The sequence below is a fragment of the Ochotona princeps genome, chromosome 22 (genome assembly GCF_030435755.1).
Source record: "Ochotona princeps isolate mOchPri1 chromosome 22, mOchPri1.hap1, whole genome shotgun sequence".
NCBI lineage: Eukaryota > Metazoa > Chordata > Mammalia > Lagomorpha > Ochotonidae > Ochotona > Ochotona princeps.
The window spans coordinates 27,390,969-27,406,813 of NC_080853.1; the positions used below are offsets into that span (position 1 = coordinate 27,390,969).

General features: G+C 39.8%; 1 protein-coding gene across 1 annotated transcript in view; it reads right to left on the reverse strand.

Moving 5' to 3' along the window:
• The window catches only part of MACROD2 (mono-ADP ribosylhydrolase 2), a 1,523,237-nt gene that overhangs the window by 384,960 nt on the left and 1,122,432 nt on the right, over positions 1-15,845 (reverse strand). The window lies entirely within an intron of this gene.

Genomic DNA, 15,845 nt, shown 5'->3' on the forward strand with positions numbered 1-15,845 from the left:
AGTTTGTCTTTTAAAAACTGTAAGCATTTCAAAATGTGGTTCTCTCTATCACACAGGCAGTCGGGGGGAAAAAACTCCTTTTTTAATCACCTGTCACTGTAACGTCACATCTTATTCTCAGCATCCGATTCTTATACCCTTCCTCTCATCTACTTCGCTGTAAGCTTAGAAACACTTGTTAGGATTGTGATGGACAGAAGAAGGGTGAGGGCCTGACAATCTCTCCTGTGAGTGAAGCTTAAAATGGTGTTAGAGAGACGGTGCATACACAAGGCTACTGCTTTTTTGTGAAAGCAAAAATACAGATTTTTGAAAATAAGCTTATTTTGGTGCAAAATAAAAATGAAATGCATGCAAAGGAGGGGATCTCCAAAAAGCTCAGAGAAAGTGAGTATCCTGAGAAAAATATATGGATTTCAAGACTTAGTACTTCAAATTGCTTTGGCAGCAAAACATTCTTTTTTTTTTTTAAGATTTATTATTATTGGAAAGCCGGATATACAGAGAGGAGGAGAGACAGAGAGGAAGATCTTCCGTCCGATGTTTCACTCCCCAAGTGAGTGCAACGGGCCAGTGCGTGCCGATCCGATGCCAGGAGCCAGGAACCTCTTCCAGGTCTCCCACACGGGTGCAGGGTCCCAAGGCTTTGGGCCATCCTTGACTGCTTTCCCAGGCCACAAGCAGGGAGCTGGATGGGAAGCAAGGCTGCCGGGATTAGAACCGGCGCCCATATGAGATCCTGGGGCGTTCAAGGCGAGGACTTCAGCCGCTAGGCCACGCCGCCAGGCCCCAGCAAAACATTCTTAATCCTATTTTTCTAAAAATGTAGTAAAATCCCCCTATAATGCAAAGACCATATGAAAAAAATGCTTTCCTTCTGCGTTGTATATTATGAAGAGACTGTCCCCTGGAGAGTGATAGCTAATAAGTACGTAGAGAAACCTATCGCAGTAGATGGCTGATGGGCAATGGAAAATATACAAGCAGCCAGCCCATGGACAATCAAGGCTCTCCTGCCTGGAGACTACAACAGACTTCCACCGACTTCCTCATGGGTCAGATTGTCACCTTCCACAGTTGCGCTGGGCAATGCTGTCCTCACCGGTCAGATATCCCACTGCCCAGTGACTCTGGCTTGGCAGGACAAACGACTTTCCCTTTCTGGGCTGCTCTGATGGATCAGACACCGGGCAGGCCCTGGAGGAAGGCCTGATTGGATCAGCCAAGTCTGAGATGCAGAGCGGGCTGTTTGTTTATGGGTGGCGGTAGTGACAGGAAAACCGCAGTGTCCCCTTGTTCAGTCTAATGGGGTGAGTTGAAAGATTCGGCTGTCAGACCAGCGTGAGACCTCATTTTTCTTCCCTGCCGTGCGGGGCACCCCTTGCTGCAGCCAACATTTGATTGTGATTAATTTGTCAGGGATGGCGGGACAATGGAAATAGAGAAATGGATTGCCAATTACAGCTAGTCTTTGCTCAGACTGCTCGGCAAACCAGTGCTTTTCCGCGGGTCTGACAGCCCCGGAGCACAGTGGGTACAGCCTCAGTGGGAAGGCAACCATTCTCATGTGTGCTTTAAAGATGAAGAGGGGGTCAAAGGTGGCTTGTTTTTTATTTACCACCCTTCAGGAGATTTGCTGACAGACGCCCTGGCCTTTCAGGTGAGCTCCGTGAAGGCAGAGAGCCATCTGAGATTTGCTTTTTACTCTGTCGAGTTTAAAATGCTCCCTGCACTTCCGATTGAACTCTCACCAACACAAACGGACGATGTGTAAGAGTGCCTTCCATCCTTGACACCCTGACTCCCTCTGAGATGCTCAGAACATGCTAATAGTGGGTGAATGGAAAATGCATGCGGATATGCCTTCATCTCCCCGCCCTCCTCCTCTGCAGAAGACAATGTACAATTTCACTTGCTAGCTGCTACAAAGTAACCGGAATCAGTTATCTTCTCACAGGTGCAATGACCTTTTTTTTTTTTTTCTAATTTTAACAATGTCCCAAAGGCATAGAGTCATAAACGAGAGACTATCTCTGTCAAGTTCTGCATGTCTCACAATTAGCTCTGCTTTCTGATATGAAAGAGATGGGCGCAATAACACTTGGAACTTGCAGAAAATCATTAACAAACTGACATTGGTTGATACAGTTTGAGAAATCTCCCTGCCTTCAGACACACCTGAGAAGCAACTGTTGAAAGGCTCTGCTATTAATTCATTCTCGCGTTACATGATTTGCTCATTTGTGGGGGCAGAACTGGGTCAAATAGGTCTTGTTTTAGTCAGTGGGGAAAAAATTCATTGTCATTATCCTGTAGCAAATAGACAAGAAAATGAACACAATTATGCAATAGTTAAGATGATTAAAAGTGAAAACCTGAACATCCTAAAATTTGCCAAGAAGATTTATTAAAACTACTTGGAATTAAAAAACGCAGAATTGTCTCCTCTGATGCACAGTAGACTTACAAATAATTGATGGTTTCTTTTCTACTATAGGTAATGTGTATGAAAAATAAACATAAATATATAATATGCATTATTAGACATTTTATGAATAACAAGGACAAATATTACCTTCACATCACATTTAAAAACTAAAACGTAGGTGTTATTTGGGAAAGAACTAGGCAATGATCAACTAGATGTTTGTTTAATGTTACATATATATTCCAAATCCTTTAGAAATTATTCTGTTTTTTCAGCCAATATGGATACATAGGAATACTCATATATTTACACAAAAAATTATAATACAATATATACACTTTCTATTGCTTGGGCATTTAAGGCTTTATTATATATGTATGCATATATGCACTTACACAAATATAAAATTGTATATAATAATAGGGTACATAATGTATATGTGTGTATGTGTAAATACATGTGCAAGATATGCTATGTGCATCTGTGCATATGCATATTTTGATATAAAATACTTTAATATATGTATGTGTTTATTTAAAATTTGACCTAGGCAACTGAAAGAAAATTTGAGCTAATATTTAAAAATAAGGGCCTGGTGCAATAGCCTAGTAGTTGAAGTCCTTGCCTTGAACGCACCGGGATCCCATATGGGTGCCGGTTCTAATCCCGGCGGCCCTGCTTCCCATCCAGCTCCCTGCCTGTGACCTGGGAAAGCAGTCAAGGACGGCCCAAAGCCTTGGGCTCCTGCACCCCCCTGGGAGACCCGGGAAAAGTTCCAGACTCCTGGCTTCAGATTGGCTCAGCTCCAGCTGTTGCAAGCCGCTTGGGGAGTGAATCATCGGACAGAAGATCTTCCTCTCTGTCTCTCCTCCTCTCTATATATATCTGACTTTCCAACAAAAATAAATGAATATTTAAAAAGATAATAATTTTGAGGGGCAGGCAACTGACCTCACAGTGAAGTCACAGGTCAGGACACGTGCATTCCACAAGGGAATGTCTGGGTGAAATTCCTGGTTCCAGCTCCTGACTCTAGCTTCCTGCTACTGGGAACTCTGGCAGACAGCAGGTGCTGGTTCAAGGAGTTTAGTTCCTGCCACTCACAAGGGAGCCCTGGATTGAGTTCCTGATCCCATGTAATTGTGGACATGTGGGTACTGAACCAAAGAATTAGAGTTCTCTCTCTCTCTCTCTTCCTCTTTGCCCCTCAGAAAACAAACTTCAAAGACAACAAAATGATTTTGAAATGGGAAAGACTTCCTAAGTTAAAAACCAAGCAGAAGAACTCTGAAAACTTGGTTTCATGCATTGACTTACATATGAGGTAATCATAATTTTTTTAAAAAGATGGAACAGTTAAATATACCTCAATAATCTGATACTAGATTTTCTACCTTTATCTATACTTATAATGCCATGATACACGTAAATAACAGAATGTTAGACATGAAACAATAAGTGTTTTAGCTTAAGGAGGGACTGAGGTTTTCTATACTTTGTATATATATATATATTTAAAGATTTATTTATTTTTATTAGAAAGTCAAATATACAGAGGAGAGATAGAGAGGATGATCTTTTGCCTGCTGACTCACTTCCCACTGGCTGTAACGGCTGGAGCTGAGCCAATCTGAAGCCAGGAGCCAGAAGCAAGGAGGTTCTTTCAGGTTTCCCACAGGGTGCAGGGTCCCAAGGCTTGGGCCATCCTCAACTGCTTCCACAGGCCACAAGCTACAAGCCAGGAGCTAGATGGGCAGAGGGGCGCCAGGATATGAACCAGCGTCCATACAGGATCCTGGTGCATGCGAGAAGAGGACGTTAGCTACTAGGCTACCATCAGACCCAATTTTTATATGTATTATTTTTAAAAACTATTTATTTTTATTGGAAAATCAAATATAAAGAGAGGAGGAGAGACAAAAAGAAGATCTTCCATCTGCCGGTTCACTCCCCAAGTGACTACAATGGCCAGAGTTGAGCTGATCTGAAGCCAGGAGCCAGAAGCTTCCTCCAGGTCTCCCTTGCATGTGCAGGCTCCAGAGGCCTTGGGCCATCCTTGACTGCTTTCCCAGGTCACAAGCAGGGAGCTGGATGGGAAGCAAGGCCACCAGGATTAGAACCAGCACCCAAATGGGATTGCGGCGAGTACAAGATGAGGACTTTAGCCACCAGGCTATGCACCAAGTCCCACTTTTTATATTTTAACAACTGTTATTGATCCCATTTCTTTTTTATCATATGTATATCACTCTTTAATGACTGAAGAATATACTTCCTTTTAAAAATTGCTTTCAACATCCTTTAGCCTGGGTAGAATCAGTGCTAACTAAGAGTTGAGATGTTGTATATACCTTGGCTCTTCAAAACAATGAAATTTTTTTTCACATACTAAAAGAAGAAAAAGAATCCTCAAGATGAAATATAACCAGTAACTTATTTGGTTTCTGTATTGCGAACTGTTTGTTTTCATTTGACAACTTGAAACTTGTAACTTGTACTTTCACAAGATTATACTTTCTATTCTACATTGTAATTTTGCTGTCAGGACAAGTCCACAGTGATTAAATTCATAATGAAGACAGAATGTGGTATCTTTATTATAGAAAATGGTGTGCATCCATTTAACAACAGTTGACTAATTCTCTACCACTTGTCGAACACTGTTTTTGTATCTGAGGACTTATAAGTGAGAAATACCATCTAAAATTGATAGAATAATCACCCAATAAATATTGTTACATGATGTAGTTAGGATTACAAAGAGACTCATGTAGTCTCACGAGTGCTGGAAATAAGGTTTGATTCAGTCAGGGTGGTGTTCCTTCAAAGACCAGGTCTATAGTGGTTCATCAGGGGGAAATGATGCTGTAAGAGTTTGATAGGGTAAGGATATAAACAAGGGAGTACAGCCTGGTGAGAAGGACTGAATGACAGCCAGTAAGGCTGGGTGCAAAGACTCAGAAAACCCTGGTACAAGATTCAATCATACTAGAGCTGGAAGACTATGTCCATAAGCTCATCTTCACTCAAGAAACTCTGCTTAGAGTTTTAAAGTGAGCTTCTAGAAACATATCTCTAATATCAAAAGACTCATGTGCCTTATGTCTCTCATGCAGTAGCAAGAGAATCTTCCATAATGTTGTATTACCAGTGATGGGATTCCCAGCCTATAAGAGGGGATGCTAAAGAAAGGGAAGAAGTCCTGCTGGAATTTGGCAGGAACATATAAATAGGTCTTTGTGTTGAAAACCAGAGGAAAAGCCACAGCTTCTGGTTAGGAAACATGTTTTTGCTTTACACAGGCCTGTACCTGTCTCTTCACCTCCACTGTCTTTTGCATGATTAGCAACAACACTACTACCTCTTACCATTTGTCACTTCTCTGCCAGATTTACTTTGTAACATACCCCAAAGCAGAATGAAATGGTTTTATTGCTTTTTTATCCACTTTTCCCGCCAATTGCTTAAGGAAGTACATCATTTACTAAGGATGAATAATGCCAGGGACAAGACAATGCACTGAAATGCGACAGATTAAGACCAATTTAGCCAGGATGCAAATTCCACTAAGTACTGGACTACATGTCTGGAAAGAAAGTTACATGGAGATTGTCACAGGCCCATTCTGGGAAAGGAAATGGGAGTTGGAGAAATGGCCAAGACAGTCCTTGGACTAAGAAGAACACTGCCAGAAAAACTAAGGGCTCTTTTACCACCCATGCATTTGATTTTAACATCTCTGACACTGAACTGGATACTAACTCAGGTGACTCAGGTGGAAACAGTTGGTAAAGCGAAAAAAGACAACCACAGAAAATGAAAACAGGAAAGAAAATGATGCTTCCGTGCTCAGATGGGCCTGCACGTCCCAGCTGTTCTCTTGCCATTCTCTGTCTATATGGGAATACCTACTGGGAAATGACGCAGCTACTTTGTTTCAAATTCCTGGCATTTCTATCGCTTCTTACTGCTTTTCTAATTCATTGTCTCGATCACATTTCTTAATTCTCACCTTGCCCTACCGGTGAACAGATGATTTGAAGTGAGATTCATTGGGTGAAGGACTCATCTAAGGTTCTTTCTCTCTACCCCCTCCTCAAAAAACACCAATCTTAGGTCCCAGGACTTACTGCCTGCAATATGTGCAGGGGACACTTTCACAAGTATTTTAATTCAAGCAGTTTTACATTTCCTGGATCCCTTGATGCATGTATTTGTTTCATCCTGGCAATGAAGCATATTTTCATTGTTTCATGAAGGATGGCAAAAGCTGATGAGTTCTCATTTCCATTTATATACAACATGAGAAAATAGCAAGGCTGTGCACTTCCCTCAGTTTTTCACTATGGATGAGAGGATAAAATATTCACAATGTTGAAAAAAAATAGTTGAGAGGCTATAATTCAGGATGCTAACCTTTCCCTACGGCAGTGCCAGCAGCTCTTTCTGGCTTGCTAAGGGATTCAGAATTTGCAGAAGCTAGGAGCTCAGAGCTGCTGGTGATCATTTTCACAGTTTCCTGTAATTATATTCAAGGGTTGGCATTTGCAAGGTTGGTTGGATGCCTGACTTTTCAAAACTAGGGTACTGGCAGTGTGCCAGAGACACTATCAACCACAGGATGAGCACCTTCTTCTGGGTTAGTCATACAAGAAGATTTATTACAGGAGGGTTGTGAAATTACTTAACTGGAAAGTAATGCAAAGCATTTTGTTTTAAGAAGTAGATTGAAACACACTTGTGCTTTAGAGTGTAATATGCAAATTGAACAGAAAAGTCCTCAGTCATATTGGCTGCACCCTGACAATGCATATGCATCAGGTTTATCTTGACAGGAATTCTTATGTTAAAGAAAGATGAGGGTGTAGGTGCTTTCTACATTATTTCAGACTTCTTAAGTTACCAGTGATAAACCTAACAGTTTGGTGAAACAGTCACTATAAACAGGTTTTGGCTAAAATAAGGCTGGAGCAAAAAGAAGAAGAAGAATCAGTAGAGGTCTAGAGGAAAGTATCGCGGTTGCGCCCCATACCAGGATACATCTTTGATGTTCTGCTCTACATTGGAAGATGCCCATTTCAATTCCTTATTTTAACAGCAGGAGGTATACGTTATATTATTTCCATCTACTGGTGGAGGGACCTTAGAACTAAAATTCAAAGAGGAGTTCAACAAGTCAACTGTACTTATCTAGTAAGAGCTAAGGACAATGTCATTTCCAGCCAAAAAGAGTGGCAAGGTCCACAGTTTGGAAGTCAAGCAATATTACAATCCAGAATAGTCCACTGAGTAAACTACTCTTTGGTTTTTACTTCCAAGATCCCTCCTCTGGTAGATGGATTCTATTCTTACTACCCGGGGAAATAAGGATCGATTTGAGAAGGATTTCCAAAATGGCTTCCAGCCTCAACCATCCATGATCTTAAAAATGAAAAACTGTAGCTTTGAGGGGGTGGTGTATTAGGACACACAAAAAGTAAGCATTAGGCTTTCCCTCACATTAAACCAAGAGAATAACTGTTATGTACTTTCTGAGGCATCTCAGGAAGAAAGATTAAAAAGCTATTGCACAGAAACACAATTTGGCTTTGGAAGAATCTGCTGTCTTCCAACATTGAACATGACTTCAAAGACCACAAATAGCTACAATTATACTGTCTCTCTTACTAAAAGCACTTGTTTGAAGAACAAATTAAAATATCCCTTTTTATTGTTTGAGAATAGATAAAATTTAGGGAGCTTGGAAGTGCTTAAGCAAGTTGACTTTATCTTTTGGACAGGAGTTTGGCCACATTTGATATAGAACGCATGGCTTGATGCTATGACAGCCCTTACCACAGGACCTAAAATGGGGTGAAAGGAGGTAGATGGCTTTCAAATAGGCAGAAGAAGCAGGCCAAGAGAAAGCAAGGGGGTGCTCATAATAAAGGACACTGATAGGTATCATTTAGAACATGAATAATGCCTCCTGCGAATAGCACATTACTCACTGACAATGGAGGTGCTCCCATTGTGAAATTTGCAATGAATATAACCCAGCGAATACAATTCAGAACCACTAAAGGAACTCAGATTCCAGCAGCTGAGTGGTAATGACAGCAATAACGGTAATTACAGTATTACTGTGATCAATCATTATTGCTAAATGCAAATATAAGATATTTATTGGTTGGTTTGTTTTAAGACTTATTTTTATTTATTTGTTTGCTTGTTTGGAAAGGGAGATTATCAGAGAGAAGGAGAGAGAGAGAGAGAATGAGAAGGAAAGATCTTCTGTCCATTGGTTCACTCCCCAAATGGTTGAAACGGCCAGTACTGAGCTGATCCAAAGCCAGAAGCCAGAAGCTTCTCAGGTCTCTCACATAAGTTCAGGAGCCCAAGAACTTGTGCCACCTTCTGCTGCTTTCCTAGATGCATAACAGGTTGCTGGATTGGAAGTGGAGCAGCCAGGACATGAAGGGGCACCCATATGGGATCATGGTGGCACTTGCAAGATAAGGATTTAGCCTTTAGGTCCTTGCGCTTGGTCTGGTTTGCTTGTTTGTTTGGAGGGAAGAGAGCAGCTTTCATCTGCCCATTCCCAAAATGCCCACAGCAGGTGGGCTGGGCAAGGCCAAAACCTGGAAGCCAAAGTAGGCAATGAATCCTAGGCATTTTGGGCATCATCTGCTGCTTTCCAGAGTGTGAATTAGTAGCAAGTTGGATGAGAAGAACTGCCAAATCCAAGCACTGCCACATGGGATGAAGGCATTCTCAGGATATCTTAGCTGCTAATCAAATAATCCCAAATGTGTATTTTGCATGCCTGATTTGATTAACAGCTAATAAATAATTTGATAATTTTGCATGTCTGATACCATGATAAGCATTTTTCTATTTCTTCAACCTAATTTGTGCATAAATTCCATGTTACAAGGATTATATTAAAAAATGGGGTCTATAGATACAGAAATATTCATTAAAAAGGGTAAATTACTTACATATCCTATGACATGGATGAGCCTCATACTTTTGCCAAATGAAAGAAATCACAAAGAACCTATATTTTATCATTCAATTTATTTAAAATATTGACAATAGTCAAATCTAGGGAGACCAGCTGGAGATTAATCACTGCCTAAGGCTGGGGACACAGGGGTAAAGAATTACAGCTTTTGAGGGGTTTTCATTTCAGAGTGATGGACACTTCCCAAAATTGAATGTGATCATACCTGCACCTTTGTGAATATACGAAAGCCACTGTGAGGGAACACATTTTGGGTTATGTGAATCATATTTTAATAAAACTGCATTAAAATTAGGCTCTTGTATTATTAACTGGCTCTTTAGTTATCCTCTTAAAATCTACATGAAAACATCCCTTACAGTAACTGAAAAATAGAAGCCAGCATGGGATGGACACAGTCATTACAGAATCCTTAGTGTGCCTCTAGGGTTTAGAAGGAAAGGTCACCAGAGCTAATTGTTTATTTCTTAGTTGTTAAAGAAATATTTGTGATGCATCTAGCTATGTGATAGCTGATGGGTTTTAACAAACACACAGCCTCGACTCCAGTTTTGTAAGCTAACTCTCAAATAGCCGAATGGAAACCTGGAGTAAAGCAAAAGTGAGTTTTAACAACAATGCCCTTACTTAGACGATGATCTAGGAACAGTAAGTGAAACTAGATACATGTGTTTGGAACATTCAGAACGCAACTTAGGTCAATGTATCAGAGAAGTGATGCCTTTCATGTGGATTTAGATAATTTCAGTTCCATTTGCTGACACTTGCAAGGAACTCACCCTGTTAACCAGGGTTAAAATGGAAAACACAGTGTAATGATTATCAGTGTTGATGATGATTGCTACTGATATGTGTGAAAAAATGTTCAAGGTATATGATGCAAAAAATTGTATGTACAATTGAAGGGAGGTTTAACTGTGTACATACATGGTTGGTAACCGATGATGAATCACCATCAAGAGACTAATAATCATACACTTTAAAATTTCTAAGTATTTTAATAATGGTAAAGACATTTTAATTGATATTACCAACATCATAACTTTTTTTTGGCAAAATAGGCAATTGTTCTAAGTAGGTGACACTTCAAACTGAATTATCTAATGGTGACCTGTGTGTGATTTAACTTGTACATTTCCCTCTTGAATGGTGGAATCTAGAAGATCAGCCAAAAAGCAATGCTTTCTCTTTCCCCAAATAACAGAATTACAATTAGTATGGTGAATTCTAAACTAGATTGAACTTCCCAATCCCCTTTGTAGTTGGGTTGGTAATAAAATGAATTTCTCTCTAATGGAAGGTGAGTGGAAAAATGAATGTTACTTTGGGTGCAGGAAAAATAAGAGGATGAATATGCTCAGGACATTTGTCTTTCGCCAAGTAAGTCTATCAGGCCACTTGACACCTTGAGAGAGTCCTAGCTCCTTGTATAATAGGACAAAAAAAAGTCCTTCAAAGAAGGAGAAATACTGGCCAAGATCAACACTTGCTAATTCACTCTGTCTTGATGTCTTGTTACAACAGCTTAGCTTTAACCTAACACATACCTTTCTAGATACATTTTGAAAATAGAATCATTGATGAAAAGAGAGCTGGCATGCACACCGTTGTCCTCATGAGCTAAACATACTCTCTGAACGCTGTCAAACTATTTTCTGAAGAAGCCCTATTCCCAAGAGAGCTGAACTATGCTTATTTAAATTTACCGTTTACACAAAGTGTTTGTGCAAAGAGCAAGAATGAGGCATGCCATTCAAGACAGGATGAGAGAAATGAGCAAGGACATGGACACAGTTTTGGTGATTATACTGAAAGTGTGGTCAATTCTTTAACATTCCCAAACGGCTCTTTAGGGAGAGCCTGGTAACAGTGCTCCTATTTTTCAAGGTGTCTTGAGGATATCCCTGGAGTTACTGCTTAATGGATAGGTTCCATGATTTACTCACGTAGTTTTCCTATTTCATTAAAAGGCTTATCATTTAATGCTTCTTCTATAAGGGAAGACATTAAAAAAAATAGCACACCAATAAGTAACAGCATCTAAGGCAAAGGTGAGCTGGAATTCATTTATGCTTTCCAGTCCGTAGTCAAACCTAAACCTTGACACCATTGCAAGGCAGCGCACATTCAGAACTAAGAAACAGTAATAAAGCTGTAATCTTTATTACTTTCTGAAATCTTAGTCTTTTAATTAAGTCCCCAAATTGTTCAGCTTGAACAGAACATGAGGGAGACTGACACAAGCTTTCTGCTGCATGTGCAGAACCAGAAAGCTAAGCTTTCAGGATTTTCATTTCTTTTGGCAGATCCCCTGGGGGAACTCTGCCCGTGGGTATTACTGTCATTTTTATGTAGGATGAACTAGCATATAATGTTGGACACTGGAGACTATTTTCCAGAGTGAAGGTCATATTTTGGGTTTCTTAGTTTGATGTCTTTTTAGTATTAAAGATCCATGCATCAGAGAGAGAAAGATGGAGAGGGAGTTTACATATATATAAATGTATATATAATATATATATATATAATCTTATTGAGAACTAGACATAAATGCATATGCACAAATACAATGGCTACAACTACGTACCTGGATGAGAAGCACTACAAAGTTCAGAAATACCACAAGGAGAAATGTGTTATGTGTCCCTGTTTCATAGGAGTCAGCTGGTAATATACTATTCAGATGTGGTATGACTTAGGTGAATGTGGCCCTAGCACTGCATTTTCCCAAGAGAAGTAATTTGCACCTACTCTAACATTATTTTTCTTTGAGATTCAGCAATTAACTCTAGGATTCCCAAAAATGATGATGATTCTTATGTGGAAACAATTTGACAAACAAAAAAAAAATTAGGATGCAAGAGAAGATATTTTTATAGGAGAGAGAAAGCCATCATTATTGGACCTCTGAAAGGAAACTTTAAAAGCAAATGGAAATATCAAAGAGAGTAGAAGAAAGAAAGGTGAGGGCAATGCTGTTAGGGGGATGTTTTGCTTTGGGTCCTAAATACATAAGAGAACCTCTCTGGCAAGTCCAGAAGTGCAGGGCAATGGGTGTTACACCTTCTCCAATGTGCCAGCATTTAAAGCTGATGGGAGAGGGTGTGCCCTTCAAATGGGCATTGGAGAACATTCTAATTTCTTTTCAAGTCACATTTGTGAACTGGATAGAGGTACTGTTTAAAAAAAACACTTGCCAGGTAGATTTAAGACTAACAAAATGTCTCTTTTTCTGCCTCTTAGAAGCAAAGGGGCCAACTTGAATGCAAATGAGGGACTCCTTAGAAAGCTGTGGCCTGGGAATATTTGTTGGGAAGCAGAGGGAGGGCCTTTGGTTTGATGAAAACAGGCATTCCATGTTGATAAGAGAAATAAAATGAATAACTACAGGACTTGCTGCAGCTAAGTTACACTTAAAGACTTCCTTAGATTTCCAGCCAATAACACAATCTATGAATTTTTTTCCCCACTAAAAGGCTATGTCTATGCCATACCTGGAAAGGAAATTTCAAGTTGTTTTCTTTTCTCTTTTTCTCCGAAGACAACATTTCTTCAATTTTCAAGTACTCAAGGGATACAATTTTCTGCCTGGACTTCATTTCTGTTAACTTTATTAACTCTCATAAAGTGGGCTGAGATTGCTTTAGCCATTCACCTCTCTGTAAAAATTCCATTGCCATGTATCATGTCTAGCCTCCTTTGTTAAATGTATTAGCACCAAAGTGTCGACACTGGGCTTAGAGGGCAGGAGGCAAGCATTAGGTCTGCAGTGCCCATCAGGGAAGTTCAGATCTGTCCCTTGGAGACTGGTGTAGAGGCCAATTCAGATTTTCTAACAGGAATCTGGAGGCTTAAAGCCCCTCTAAGCCTCATCTGGATCTATTTTTCCAAAAGTAACACAGGTCTTTCTTTGGTGTTTTACTAGATGTGGCTTTTCATTCTGAGCATAAGCAGGCAGTCTGTGCCCTGTGGAAGCATCCTAGAAAAACTGCACTGCAGCAGCCACGCAGCTGTTCAAAGGCAGATGGAAAGGTCTGGTTCCCTTTTCAAGGTACTTCAGAGCAGGACGAGCCTACTCCCTTGGTGCTTCTACCTCAGGTGAGGTGCAGTCAGGGGGTGCACAGTCTGTTTCACTGTGTTTGCCCCCACAGGAATGAGAGGGGGTGCACAGTCTTCAGTCTGTGTCTCATGGGAAGATTCAGCTTGGTTTGCTGTTTCACTGTGTTTGCCCCCACAGGAATGAGAGGTGGGGACACTGTCAGTCTCAAATGTGAATATGAGGATTCCCAAAGTTCTGGACTGTACTGCACACTCAAAATGGTGGTGATAATTGAGTTTCCATGAAATTCAACCATTCACATCCTGCTGGGAGGAGACCATCCTGGCAACAGCCAAACTTTTTCAAAACAAAGTTCCATAATACTCACAATATTGTTCTGGTAGCACTCTGGTTACCCTGGATTTTGTGCACCATACAAATATAGTTTATGTAAATTCAAAGCAAGTATTTTCCTGAAAAAATCACAGTTGCTGGAGGGTGGGCTAGATTTAGAACATAGTTGGAGAAGCCAGGGCAGGACTTCATGGCCAGTCAGGTGATCTTCACGTTCCTGACTGGATCATAAACATCATAAATAATTGTTTTCTTCCTTCGATGAAGTAGATACTGTTCACATTGGCACTATACATTCTAAATTTCCATTTTACCTTGGTCCGAGTAGATACTGCCAAGTTCACAAATTTTAAGTTTCAGAATGCTTTTACAAAACACATTTGTGTTCCTTCAAACAGAAACATTTGCACACTAACAAAATGCTAAGTGGGTAGCTTTCTTCGCATGTTGTTGGAAAAATGCACCGGATGGGATTTTAGAAAATTAATTTACCAGGGTTTGCCATGCAGAATAAGATCAGGGAGTGGAACCAAGAAGTTGTTGTAAAAACCTGCCCTAAATCCAGTCTAGTGCAACTTACAACAGAAGCACTGATGATCTGCTTGCTTTCTGGCTGCTTTTTCCCTATGCCATTATCTTTAAATGTACAAAATCCTATCAAAATAAAACCAAACCTGATCTTATTATTGAAAGATGAACAGCAGGACTTTAAATAAGAGCAAGAAAATAACTGGTCTAAAATCTATTGGTTTGGAGAAACAACTGAAGATTAATAAGAAAATTTCAACCTCACAGTGACATACGAAATAATTTTCATATCACATAATGCTGAATGGACTCTAAGCTAACTCAATGTTTCTAATATAAGAAATCATGAACTTAAAAGTGCACTTTGGCCTCAGTTCTCAGTGGAGTTAACCAAAGGTGATATGACACTTGAACTCTGCGAGCCATCATTCTTGCTTTTTTAAATTTAGCCAATCATAGTGGAATAAGAGATGAGTAGTCAGTGTTTCAGAATTATATGCTTTGAGCCAGCTAGAATGGTTCACTCAATTCATGCTCTATCAGGCCGTGTAATATTTTCGTCTCACTCAGCATAACAGGACACTGAGCCAGCACTGTACGTTTTAGGCAATATCACACTGTTTAGGAAGAAATGTCTATCCATTGGGATTAAAATTGACCACAATTCACTTTATAACTGATTTACTTGTTACTCTCTACTTTGAAACCCTTAATTCTGTGGTCACTCTTGACCTTCTTTTACTTTTGCTTTCCTTTTCTGCTACCCTCCCCGTTCCTATTAAGTCATGTTACAGAAAGTTTCCTTGTGAAGCTCTTTCCACATTACCGTAAGATTCTCAGATGCAAAACAGATGTCAACAATTGGAAAAGGTAATGTACAAGAAAACTACGTGCTCGGTATTAGTTCAGGCAATTGGAGTTTTGTGTGCTCGTTTCTGTCAAGGAATACCAAGACTGCAACATAAGAATATTCTCCAAATGAAAACTGTCTCTGCGTTGGAGTTCAGTTTGACTCTACAAAAGATTAAATAAGGCTCTGGACTTTTCACCAATGAAATTTTGCACATACCGCTTCCTTGAATCAAATATTTAAGATTGCCAACTGGCCAAAAATTGCCAACTGGCCATTTGTGAGACAGAAATAATAGCCACAATGTGGAAAGCTCTGCAAAAAGCCTTTTAGTTCTCTCCAACCCATCATTCATTCTGATTTTATAGAGAAAAGACTGTAGTGGAAACCAGAAGTAAACAGGCATGCGTGAAAATTTTCAATAGTGTGACCATATCCTTCCTTGCTTAACTGGATTCAGATCTGCATTTTCTATTTATAATTGCAAATATCTTCACAGGAAATGCCAAAATAAAATTTAAAAACATAGATGTTCAATTTTTATATCAACCTAGGCACCTCTCTACCATGGTAATAAGTTCACAAATTTTCTGATTTTCACAAACATAATTTTTGAGTTGGGGCATCCATGGTAACTATG